The 13,091-nt window shown below is 43.8% G+C and overlaps 1 protein-coding gene and 1 long non-coding RNA gene across 2 annotated transcripts in view; one reads left to right on the forward strand and one right to left on the reverse strand.

The window, feature by feature from the left end:
* ACSS1 (acyl-CoA synthetase short chain family member 1) overlaps positions 1-13,091 on the forward strand; it is a 279,756-nt gene that overhangs the window by 37,716 nt on the left and 228,949 nt on the right. The gene's annotated exons all lie outside the window — the stretch shown is intronic.
* Positions 10,018-13,091, reverse strand: part of LOC115087382 — a 53,399-nt gene continuing 50,325 nt past the window's right edge. The window contains exons 2-3 of the long non-coding RNA XR_003855508.1: positions 11,635-11,745; positions 10,018-10,750 (exon numbers count right to left, since the gene is read on the reverse strand). This is a non-coding gene — a long non-coding RNA (uncharacterized LOC115087382). The remainder of the gene's footprint in view (positions 10,751-11,634; positions 11,746-13,091) is intronic.

Raw genomic sequence — 13,091 nt, forward strand, 5'->3', positions numbered from 1 at the left:
GCCCTGTGCAAGAATCCTGGGAGGTCGTAGGGCCATGCTTGGTCCATGAGCCTCCCCAGTGAGCCCCCCCTGCCTAAGAGATGACCGGGACAGGGGCTGCCCTTGTAATTCTGTTTTCCCATTTTTATCCCTGTGAAATATGAGTGGGTAAGTGTATTGGAGGATATTTAGATTAGGTAATATGGTGACTGAATTGTGGTCAAGTGTTTTTGGCTTCTTGCCCTTCCTTTGCTTGATATCATGGCATAAATATACTCAGATTGTGAAGAAATATGTCAGTGGGAACTAGAACCATCACCCTTCTAGTCCAGAAGTGGCAGCTGTAAACTGTAATAGTTCTGTGTAACTTCCTCTGGTGGTGAAAGATAACTATAGCCAAGGAAAGAAATCACATGATGGCTTCCTCCACCCAATTTTAGTTGGTCTCTTCGAGAATGACTCTGCATATCCGTAGATTCTCATCGCACACACTTTGGAGCAGGCACTGGTTTCTGAGCAGGGCTGGAAAATCCTGGATGCCAGATTGCCTGGGCACCTAAAATCTGGTACATAAAACTTTGGCACGAGACACCTCTCCTCTGTTTAGGACACAACTGTTACCGCCCCTGGTAGAACCCAGACAGAGATGCTGTTGCTGGTGGCTCCTGGGGAGAGATGCAACTGCTGACCAATCGGTGTCAGAGTACTCCCCCCCCCCCCCCACCCCTGCTGCCGGGCTGCCTAGAAGGTGAGATACTGGAGGGAGGGGAAGAAGCTGAGTAGGAGGGTGTCTGGAGGAAGGGGAAGATGAGGGGGAAAAAGTGTCTGAAAACTGGGAGGGAGATGGACGTGCCAGGAGGGGATGAAGCCGATGAAGGTGTGGCATGGTGCCTTGTGGGAGAGGAAGAGGGCCTGGGGAGAGGGAAAGGGAGAGCAAAGAAAAGAAAATTAAAATAAAGGGGAAAACCCTCTGAAAAATAGACGAGAGCAAAATAAAAAAAAATAGAATTTGGAAAAGTCATTTTTAAAAATAAGACTACTACTTTTTATTCACCACCATATATTTTTTCAAGTCTAGATTTCATGTGACTTGAGCCCTTCATGTGACTTGAGCCCTTTAGTGTATTAGTTAAAATATTTATCAGGTGATAAATGTAAATTATGCAAACATTAAGACCTTTGGTTACTAGGCTGGTTATTTGGTGTTCATTAAAGTCAGATAATTGCATTTGTTTATACTGTACATATTTTTACATGCTGTACTGGAATATAGATTTTTTTTTTGTGTGCCAGAGGTTAAAAAATACCCACAAAGAGGGAGGAATACATGCGATTAGCCAGTTGTGTCTGGTCCTGGTAAAACAAGTCTTCTAATGGAATGCTTCCAAATCAGGGAGTGGTAGCATTGGGTTGGACAATTATCAGAACAGCCTCCTTATGTTCTTCTACAGAATTACTATCAAAGCTGAAATCTTGTCTTGGTTTACATGACAATATTAACCTGTTCTGAACTGCAGAAAAGGATTCTAATTAATTATAGCTATTATGATCCAGTGGTGAGGCTGGAGCTCTTGTGGGTTAATAGAAGGCACATCCACCAATCAATCAGTAAAGTTGAAGACTTAAGTGCTCTGAATTTGTAGGGGTGTATCCTAATCCCAGCCAGGCACTCCATGACACCTACGAGGACAAAAGGGTTGCACATATTCATTGTGGATGACCTGAAAGCCCAAACAGCGGAGGTTATCTGAGGATAACATCCGCCTATAGAAATCTGTATATAGCCAGGGCTGGAATATTGCCAGGAATTGGGCACCAAAAATTTCAGTACTGATGCCTGGATCCAGAAGTGGGGCAGTCCATTCCTCCACTGGCACTTTGCTCTACTTTGATCTCATAAGGAGGAGGAGAAATGTTTTCAGTACATGGAGCTCTCTTGCTGACTGCCAAAAGAAAGCTGTACTGCTGCCTTGGGATACTGTCCTCCCTATTTTCTCCCTCAGCTGCTTTCCCCACTCCCAAATCCTGTGCACTTCCTTTCTTAACAGGAAGTATGTAAGGGAAATGGGAGGAGCCAGAGAGCTTGGTCTTGTTAATCCCATGTTGATGGGCTCATGATATCTTTACTGTAGGATTAGCTAGTAAGGTGGGAGGGAAAAGCAGTTTGGGGGAGGGGACAAATGAAAGGAAGTACAAATGGAGGACAAGTAGGAGAGAGAGGGTGAGGGGATGAAAAGGTACATTATTGGGAGAGATGGGGTGGAAAGAAAGAAAGCAGAGCACCATGGGTAGAGATGGGGTAGAGTAGGAAGGAGCCATGAGGAAAGGTGAGGGTAGGGCAAGGAAGGAGAACCCCAGGGGGAGAGATGGGGTAGGGATGGGGCAAGAGGAGGACCAAGAGGAGCGATGGGAGAAGGAAGGAAGAAAGGGAGATAGGGTGGAGGTGAGGTGTGGAGGAAGAAAGAAGAGCACAATGGGGAGAGATTGGGCAACCAAAATGATAAAGGGGATGGAACAGCTCCCCTATGAAGAAAGACTAAAGAGTTTAGGGCTGTTCAGCTTGTTTAAAATTATAAGAGGTCTAGAATGGGTAAATGTGAATCTGTTATTTACTCTTTCAGAGAATAGAAAGACTAGGGGGCACTCCATGAAGTTAGCATGGGGCACATTTAAAACGAATCAGAGAAAATTCTTTTTCACTCAACGCACAATTAAACTCTGGAATTTGTTGCTAGGGGATGTGGTTAGTGCAGTTAGTGTAGCTGGGTTTAAAAAAGGTTTGAATAAGTTCTTGGAGGAGAAGACTATTACCTGCTATTAATCAAGTTGACTTAGAAAATAATCACTGCTATTACTAGCATCAGTAGCATGGGATATACTTAGTTTTTAGGTACTTGCCAGGTACTTGTAGCCTTGATTGGCTGCTGTTGGAAATAGGATGCTGGGCTTGATGGACCCTTGGTCTGATCCAGTATAGCAATTTCTTATATTCTTATATTAGGCAAACAGAACAAGCCAAGCTGCTATAGATCCCTGCAAACAAACTACACTCTTGCAGAAATCCTTTCCTCTGTCAAATATGCAGAACACAGAGATCCTCACCAAATACAGGTAACCCCAATATTTAAAAAAGGCTCCAGGGGCGATCCAGGTAACTATAGACCAGTGAGCCTGACTTCAGTGCCGGGAAAAATAGTGGAAACTATTCTCAAGAACAAAATTGTAAAGCATATAGAAAGACATGATTTAATAGAACATAGTCAACATGGATTTACCCAAGGGAAGTCTTGCCTAACAAATCTGCTTCATTTTTTTGAAGGGGTTAATAAACATGTGGATAAAGGTGAACCGGTAGATGTAGTGTATTTGGATTTTTAGTAGGCATTTGACAAAGTCCCTCATGAGAGGCTTCTATATAGAAACATAGAAACATAGAAATGACGGCAGAAGAAGACCAAACGGCCCATCCAGTCTGCCCAGCAAGCTTCACATTTTTTTCTCATACTTATCTGTTTCTCTTAGCTCTTTGGTTCTATTTCCCTTCCACCCCCACCATTAATGTAGAGAGCAGTGATGGAGCTGCAACCAAGTGAAATATCAAGCTTGATTAGTTATGGGTAGTAGGGGAAGTAACCGCCGCAATAAGCAAGCTACACCCATGCTTATTTGTTTTACCCAGACTGTGTTGTTCAGCCCTTATTGGTTGTTTTTCTTCTCCCCTGCTGTTGAAGCAGGGAGCTATGCTGGATATGCTTGTAGTATCAGTTTTTCTTCTCCCCTGCCGTTGAAGCAGAGAGCTATGCTGGATATGCGTGAAGTATCAGTTTTTCTTCTCCCCTGCCGATGAAGCAGGATATGCATTGAAAGTGAAGTATCAGGCTTATTTGGTTTGGGGTAGTAACCGCCGTAACAAGCCAGCTACTCCCCGCTTTGTGAGTGCGAATCCTTTTTTCTTCTCCCCTGCTGTTGAAGCAGAGAGCTATGCTGGATATGCGTGAAGTATCAGTTTTTCTTCTCCCCTGCCGTTGAAGCAGAGAGCTATGCTGGATATGCGTGAAGTATCAGTTTTTCTTCTCCCCTGCCGTTGAAGCAGAGAGCTATGCTGGATATGCGTGAAGTATCAGTTTTTCTTCTCCCCTGCCGTTGAAGCAGAGAGCTATGCTGGATATGCGTGAAGTATCAGTTTTTCTTCTCCCCTGCCGTTGAAGCAGGGAGCTATGCTGGATATGCGTGAAGTATCAGTTTTTCTTCTCCCCTGCCATTGAAGCAGAGAGCTATGCTGGATATGCATTGAAAGTGAAGTATCAGGCTTATTTGGTTTGGGGTAGTAACCGCCGTAACAAGCCAGCTACTCCCCACTTTGTGAGTGCAAATCCTTTTTTCCACATTTCCTCTTGCTGTTGTAGCTTAGAGCGATGTTGGAGTCACAGTAACCATGTGTATGTTTATTGAATAAGGGTATTGTCTCCAGGCAGTAGCCGTCATTCTGGCTAGCCACCCACTCTTTATTGACGGCCTCTTGATTTTATGGATCCACAGTGTTTATCCCACGCCCCTTTGAAGTTCTTCACAGTTCTGGTCTTCACCACTTCCTCTGGAAGGGCATTCCAGGCATCCACCACCCTCTCCGTGAAGAAATACTTCCTGACATTGGTTCTGAATCTTCCTCCCTGGAGCTTCAAATCGTGACCCCTGGTTCTGCTGATTTTTTTCCTATGGAAAAGGTTTGTCGTTGTCTTTGGATCATTAAAACCTTTCAAGTATCTGAAAGTCTGTATCATATCACCTCTGCTCCTCCTTTCCTCCAGGGTGTACATATTTAGATTCTTCAATCTCTCCTCATAAGTCATTTGATGAAGACCTTCCACCTTTTTGGTCACCCTTCTCTGGACCGCCTCCATCTTGTCTCTGTCTCTTCGGAGATACGGTCTCCAGAACTGAACACAATACTCCAGGTGAGGTCTCACCAAGGACCTGTACAAGGGGATAATCACTTCCCTTTTCTTACTCGATATTCCTCTCTCTATGCAGCCCAGCATTCTTCTGGCTTTAGCTATCGCCTTGTCACATTGTTTCGCCGACTTCAGATCATTAGACACCATCACCCCAAGGTCTCTCTCCTGCTCCGTGCACATCAGCCTTTCTCCCCCCATCGAATACAGTTCATTCGGATTTCCATTCCCCATATGCATGACTTTGCACTTCTTGGCATTGAATGTCAGCTGCCATGTCTTCGACCACTCTTCCATCTTCCTTAAATCCCGTCTCATTCTCTCCACTCCTTCCGGCGAGTCCACTCTGTTGCAGATCTTAGTGTCATCCGCAAAAAGACATACCTTACCTTCTATCCCTTCCGCAATGTCGCTCACAAAGATATTGAAAAGGACCGGTCCCAACACCGATCCCTGCGGTACACCGCTTAAAACCGCTCTCTCTTCAGAGAGAGTTCCATTTACCATCACACATTGTCTTCTGTCCATCAACCAGTTTGCAATCCAGGCCACCACCTCGGCACTCACTCCTAAGCTTTTCATTTTATTCACCAGTCTCCTGTGCGGGACAGTGTCAAAAGCTTTGCTGAAATCCAAGTAGATGACATCGAGTGCTCTTCCTCGATCCAATTCCTTGGTTACCCAGTCAAAAAAGTCAATCAGATTTGTCTGACAGGATCTTCCAATGGTGAATCCATGCTGCCTCTGGTCCAGCAATTCTCCCGACTGTAGATAGTTCACTATTCTCTCTTTCAACAGTGACTCCATTACTTTTCCCACCACCGAAGTGAGGCTAACCGGTCTGTAGTTACCAGCCTCTTCTCTGTTCCCACTCTTGTGAAGCGGGACCACCACCGCTCTCCTCCAATCATTCGGCACCACTCCCGTTTCTAGGGATCTATTGAATAGGTCACACAGCGGACCCGCCAGCACATCTCTGAGCTCCCTCAGTATTCTGGGATGAACTTCATCAGGCCCCATGGCTTTGTCCACTTTCAGTTTCACCAGCTCTTCCCATACATTTTCTACTGTGAATGGAGTTACATCTACTCCATTTCCCTCCAGTTTCTTGTTAACTAGTGTCGGTCCTTCTCCAGGGTCCTCTTTAGTGAACACAGAACTGAAGTATTCATTTAATATTTCTGCCATTTCTTCGTCTCTCTCCACACATTGATCCTTTCCACCTTTCAATTTCACTATACCACTTTGAACTTTTCTCTTTTCACTGATGTATCTGAAAAATGTTTTGTTACCACTCTTTACCTCTTTGGCAATCCTCTCTTCCGCTTGACTTTTTACATAAACTAAAAAATCATGGGATTTTACATAAAAGTTTTTACATAAACTAAAAAGTCATGGGATAGGAGGCGATGTCCTTTCGTGGATTAAAAGCTGGTTAAAAGACAGGAAACAGAGAGTAGGATTAAATAGTCAATTTTCTCAGTGGAAAAGGGTAAACAGTGGAGTGCCTCAGGGATCTGTACTTGGACCAGTGCTTTTCAATATATATATAAATGATCTGGAAAGGAATACGACGAGTGAGGTTATCAAATTTGCAGATGATACAAAATTATTTAGAGTAGTTAAATCACAAGCAGACTGTGATACATTGCAGGAGAACCTTGCAAGACTTGAAGATTGGGCATCCAAATGGCAGATGAAACTTAATGTGGACAAGTGCAAGGTGTTGCATATAGGGAAAAATAACCGTTGCTGTAGTTACACGATGTTAGGTTCCATATTAGGAGCTACCACCCAGGAAAAAGATCTAGGCATCATAGTGGATAATACTTTTAAATCGTCAGCTCAGTGTGCTGCAGCAGTCAAAAAAGCAAATAGAATGTTAGGAATTATAAGGAAGGGAATGGTTAATAGAACGGAAAATGTAATAATGCCTCTATATCGCTCCATGGTGAAACCACACCTTGTATACTGTGTACAATTCTGGTCGCCGCATCTCAAAAAAGATATAGTTGCGATGGAGAAGGTACAGAGAAGGGCAACCAAAATGATAAAGGGGATGGAACAGCTTCCCTATCAGGATAGGCTGAAGAGATTAGGGCTGTTCAGCTTGGAGAAGAGACGGCTGAGGGGGGATATGATAGAGGTCTTTAAGATCATGAGAGGTCTTGAACAAGTAGATGTGACTCGGTTATTTTCACTTTCGAATAATAGAATGACTAGGGGGCATTCCATGAAGTTAGCAAGTAGCACATTTAAGACTAATCGGAGAAAATTCTTTTTCACTCAACGCACAATAAAGCTCTGGAATTTGCTGCCAGAGGATGTGGTTAGTGCAGTTAGTGTAGCTGGATTCAAAAAAGGTCTGGATAAGTTCTTGGAGGAGAAGTCCATTAATGGCTATTAATCAGTTTTACTTAGGGAATAGCCACTGCTATTAATTGCATCAGCAGCATGGGATCTTCTTAGTGTTTGGGTAATTGCCAGGTTCTTGTGGCCTGGTTTTGGCCTCTGTTGGAAACAGGATGCTGGGCTTGATGGACCCTTGGTCTGACCCAGCATGGCAATTTCTTATGTTCTTATGTTCTTAATGGCAGCAAGTCAGACTCTGTATGAAGGGAAACAAAGCAAAAAACATCCTTCATAAAACATCAAATCAAGAAATATACGGTAAATCATTAATAATAATACCATACTAATAAAAATAATGTTTCAAAACAGCTAATGAATAGAACATTTAACAAAAATCTTATAGAAACATTTTTTAAAACTTTCCAAACACCAATATAATATTTTAAAACAATAAATGAATCAAATAACACGAATAATTAAAACTAATAAGATTAAAAAAAAAAATCCCCTTCTCTCTATATCTGGGAACTCTTGACTTCCAATTCCACTGAGATTATCATGGATTAGTAGGGCCTGTGGTAAAGTTTTGTGTACAAACCTTTCCCGCTCAATCACATTGACTCTCTCAGGAGAAGCAGCAGCAGCCTCATTCTTTAGCTCTTGTGGCTGACTGAATGACTCCTTCGGGCCACAGGGGCCAATGCTGCTCTTCCTCCTGCTCCTTTCTTCCACCGCTGTCTCCTCATTTCGGCTCACACAGCCAACTTTGCTCTGCCTCCTGCTTCTTTAGGCAACCAGGTGGATACTGCAGCCTGCTTCTGCAGCTTCTGGAGGTGGCAACAGCCATGACATCTCCTCCTTCCTGCCCACCTGGGCAGAAAGGAGGGTCACCACCCCCAGAACTGGGGTGCTCCAGGTGACTGCCTAGACTGGCCCTGCTTCCAACCCTTATAACCTTCTATTCATTCCTCTTGAAATCTCCCCCCCCCCTTCCTTTTCTCAAAGATATCATGAGGGATAGTAGTTAGTTTAAGCAGCATGGCAGTGTACCTGCCTTACGTCTGCGAGGAGAAACGTGAGCCTTGTGGAGGGCACATCTCAACCAGGCAGCCTCAGTATTTTTTTGTCCCTGTGGCCACATCAAAAAGGACATGGTGCTCAAGGATGATGCTTATTGTGCTTCACTGTCTCCTTCCTGCCAGTGCACCTCAAGCTACAAGCCTGAAACAATGCCGTTGAGCTCAGGGCTACCCCGAAGAACAGAGCCTGTGATGGTCTCCTCGATTCATCCCCCCTTGCCCTCAAGGATGGCCCTGAGGCAACAGGGGACACCAGGAAGAGCCGGCTCTTCTACCCAGGGCGGCAGAGCTGTTCAGCCCCTAGTGCTGCATTGGAAGGAAGGGAGGTGGCTTGTCAGCTGCGTTATGAGAGAGCAGCAGTGCCCTCTATTGGAAGGTGCCTATGGCTGAGGCCATATTGGCCATAGGCTAGCTACGGATGTCCACTCAAGGACTAGAGTTGATCATCCTGCCTGGCTCCTAAAAATTTCATGCTCATGCCTACTTGTCTCCTATTTTTCTGCCCTGCATAAATTGCACATGTCCCACATGTTAAAGAATGTGGTATATGTGCTGCATGCAAAGTTTTCTGTAGGAGTTGTTCAGGAAAGCATATTTCATTGTATGTTTTCATGTTTTCATCATGCCTTCTTTTGAACGCATACAGAGGAAACTTCCTGTACTTTCCAGAAAGGGATGGGGATCAATTATGGTTTTTTTGGATATTTTCCAAATACGCTTTTATAAGACCATCTGATCCTTGCTTTTCATTCTTTCCCTTCATCTCATGAACTATTATTTTTGGGAATTTGTAGGATTCTGTCTGGGGAGCCCGGTTTGGAAGAACTATTTCAGAGGAAAGGGTTTCCTGTCACTCGGTTTCCTTTATTTTACTGTGGACGTTTCAGTTACTCTTGGTCACAGCTGCAGCAGATTCTGCACTCTTTTCCTGTTTGGTGATCCTGTGTGGAAGGTCAATTTATTGCTGTCCCATGTGTAGCTCTCTGTCTTTTTTGCCTTGTCTTTGGGTATCTGACTGTCAGTTCCTTGATTATCTTCACCTCATCTCTTCCTCTGGTAGAGCTTTTTTGATCTCCTGCTTAATTTACTCTTTTCCGCATTTCTAGCAGGAGAGCAGCAGATTTCTAGATCCTCCCAGGGGAAAGTCAGCCCTGATACCCTCTGTCACTTACTCTTAGATGCCTTCTCCCTCACCATATGGTCATTCACAGCCCCAGAGAGGGGCTGTGAATGACTATATGTTAAGAGTGCTGGCAATTTGCCAGCACTCTTAGCAGGTGCTGGCAAATTGCTGATAAAAAGTTATAGAGGGGTAACCATGATAGTCTCTAGAAGCAGAAATCTCCAAAATGTCATCTGACAAAGTGGATTTTTGGCTTGGAAATCTCATGGAGTTCTTTGGAGTTCTTTGGAACTCCATGCCATCAGACCTGCGACTGGAAACAAATACGCAAAAATTCAAAACAAAGCTTAAATCTTGGCTTTTTAGAAAAGCCTTCCCCGATTAACCTCATTTATCCACCCCTCCCCCTACCTCCCCTCACACTTATCTGCCCAATCTAATGGTAAAACTAACTCCAATGTCATGGCTTTTGCCTTATTAATGATATGCAATGTTTATTCTCCAACACAGCTTGATAACTACTCGTTAACTAACTAATTGTAAATACTAACTGCAATGCTATAGCTTTTCCCGTTTTAAGATATGCAATGTTTGACTCTAACAACTTTTGTTAGCTATCCTCTATATACCCTTCCAAGTTCAACATTCACCCTGTTTAATATATTTCCTTGCTGTTACACGTTACATGTAAACCGATATGATGTTTTGACGAATACCGGCATAAAAAAACTTTAAATAAATAAATAAAGTGCCACCAGCCTTTTTGTCGTCTTTGCCAAATTGCTGTTTCATGCTGGAATGTTTAGGTTGGTAGTTTTGACGGGGAAAGGAAAGTTTGGAGCAGGCAGGAGCGTGTTATCAGAGTGTTAAAGCTTAGGCCATTTATGCACTATGAAAGATAGGAGTATCTTGGCACGAAGGTGGCTCCCAGGCCTCCTTATCTAGGCCAAAAAAAGCAGAAGGTGGAGCCGCTAGCTGCACTAAGTCAATTGCTGTTCATTTGCTGGACTGCATTCATCCAGTTGGATAACTTGTGTTCTGAAAGGAATTGTGTTGTATTTTCAGAACTTTGCGATTTGTTGGAGTGTGTGTTCGTTTTCTTTTTTTTTCTTGTAATTTGAGGAGAGTACCCTGTACCATGCCCGAGGTAGGATCTTCTGTGGAAAGTGGCTGACCCGAGTCTGAAGCTAGCAGGCTGCTCTTTGGCACGGACTTGGCGAGATTCTGAGGTGTTCAGTTGCAAGCCTGCAGAATGTGATGGCAAACTGTAAAAAATGGTTTGAAAGATTAATACAAATTTCATTGTAAAATTTGAGCAGCAATAATTGATTTCTAAAAATGTTACCTTGTCTATTTTGTGTACCTTTTTAATTTTTTTTAAATGTAATATAGGAAAAGACTAAACAGGTCCTTCTGCAGTTCCTCAAAATCCGCTGCTGTTTTAATTACTTTGAAAATGTTTGTGTCTTCTACAAATTTGATCACTTAACTCGTTACCTTTTCCAGATCATTAATGGAAAAGTTAAATAGCATGGTCCCCGTTCAGATTTCTGTGGTACTCCACTACTGGCCTTTCTACATTTAACTAGATACCAATGCAGAACAAGAGATCACCTCCTATCCCAGGGATTCCCAACCTTTTGGGGAGCGTGGGACCCCTTTTCAACCTGCGAAAATTTCACAGATCCCCCACATGTGTCTCTCTTTAAGGTTTTACATGCAGTTAAGTGCCATAAGAAAAACTGGCTAACGTAAAAACAATAATATGCGCTGCAGAATCATTTGTAATAAATAAAACCTATAATCCGTGCTTTCCATCCTGCCCTCCCCACCTCTACCATGGCCCCGTCCCAAGTGCCTTCCCTCCTGCCCTGCTTCCCTCCACCCTTCCTGAGTGCTCACCTTCCTGCCCTCTCCCCTCCCCAACTGCCTTCCCTCTTCGCCCTCATCTAGGGTTCCTTCCCTTCTGTCTTCTCTCTCCTGGGTCATCTTCCCTGGTCCTCCCCCCTGCCCTTCTTTCATGGCCCTGAGTGCTGCACCCCTCCCCCCACCTTCCTGAGGGCCTTAACTCCTGTCCTCCTTCTGGCCCTCCCCGTTCCCCACAACCGCATAACAAACGTCCTTTAATGTATTTGGATTTATTACCCACCTTTTTGAATAAGAAATTCATCCACGGTGGGGGTACAACATATTTGAAAGTTAATGTCCAATCCTAAGGAACTTCAGAAAGGACTGAACTTGATATCCATCTATGATGAGACTAAACAATGGAAAATGTAGGACAGAAGTAAACTTTAAATGTCAACAACAGGACTAAGAATACAACACATCTCAGTAAAAGCAACACAAGGAATACAAACATTTCAGTGGACAAGTGGCAGCCGCATTTTCAGGGCTCTCATAGAAATACAAATGTCAGTAAAACTATAGGTTGCAGCAGCACCTTTAAGGCACCCTTCTGGCTTCCATCATGGCCATATTAGTCTCTCATTGTCAGGTCAGCAGGACAGCCAGAGGACATTTATTTATTTATTTATTTATTTATTTATTTAACATTTTTCTATACCGACCTTCAAGGTTGAATACCATATCAGGTCGGTTTACATCGAACAGGGGGTAGATAAATATAAAATAAGGAACAACTTTTTATACTTAGGGGAAGCAAAAAAATCAAAAAAGCAGAAAAGTTACATAAAACAAGGACCAAGAACTTGGAAGCTGATTCAGCTGGAAGAAGAAAGGCCTTAAGAGGGTATTAAATTAAATACAGTGAGTCATGTCTGAGTCTGGTCTAGAGCCAGTTAATTTATTAGGGTAGATAGCTAGAAAATGAGGTGAATATTGGAGGAGCGAAGTTCCATATTCATGAGCGGATTAGATATCTAATGAAAGTCTGATGGATCAGGGAAGGACATGCAGCAGAGCCCAGAAATGTTCCTCAGGATCACCACCCTGCTGGCTGCTGCCTCTGGTCATGTGGAGCAGTAGCCGTGGAAGGCGTTGGTGGAGCAGGCCTCCCCTCCGCCGCTAGGCGCAGTTTCGGACTCCCTTTGTGGGGCAAGCAGTCACACTGTTCCCCAGTTCCTCTCCTTGGCATGGGATCAGGCAGTGGAATTAGGCAGCAGGAGCCCCCGAGCAGAGCTCCTCAGAGATGAGGTCAGCCTGTTCTATTTCTCAGCAGTTGCATTTTGGTTGCCTCCCTTCTGGCGGACCCCCACCGTGATTGTCTCACAGACCCCAGGATGGGACCCCTGCCCTATCCTGTGACTTTTTTTTAATTTCCTAAAAGGTTTTACTTAATGATTTTCTGGGATTCATCCTTCATCCGTTCGTGAGCCACTTCAGGAGTGCACATCTCAAAGAGCTGCCCTCAGATGTTTTATTCTACCCTTCTGATCTACCCTTCTGCCAGTTTCAAGAGTTTAGTCTTGTTAAGAGTCTCCAAGAGGACCCTGAGGAGCCATGTGCAACTTTTCTCTGTGAATCTGTGACTGCCCCTGACATGGGCAATAGGGAAAATGTTCTTGTGAAGCACTTACATTATTCGCTTCCTGTTTTGTTTTTTTTGCCAGCATTAAGTTTGTGAGCCTCATGGCTCTCTCTAGC

Source organism: Rhinatrema bivittatum, chromosome 3, assembly GCF_901001135.1.
Source record: "Rhinatrema bivittatum chromosome 3, aRhiBiv1.1, whole genome shotgun sequence".
Taxonomy (NCBI): Eukaryota; Metazoa; Chordata; class Amphibia; order Gymnophiona; family Rhinatrematidae; genus Rhinatrema; species Rhinatrema bivittatum.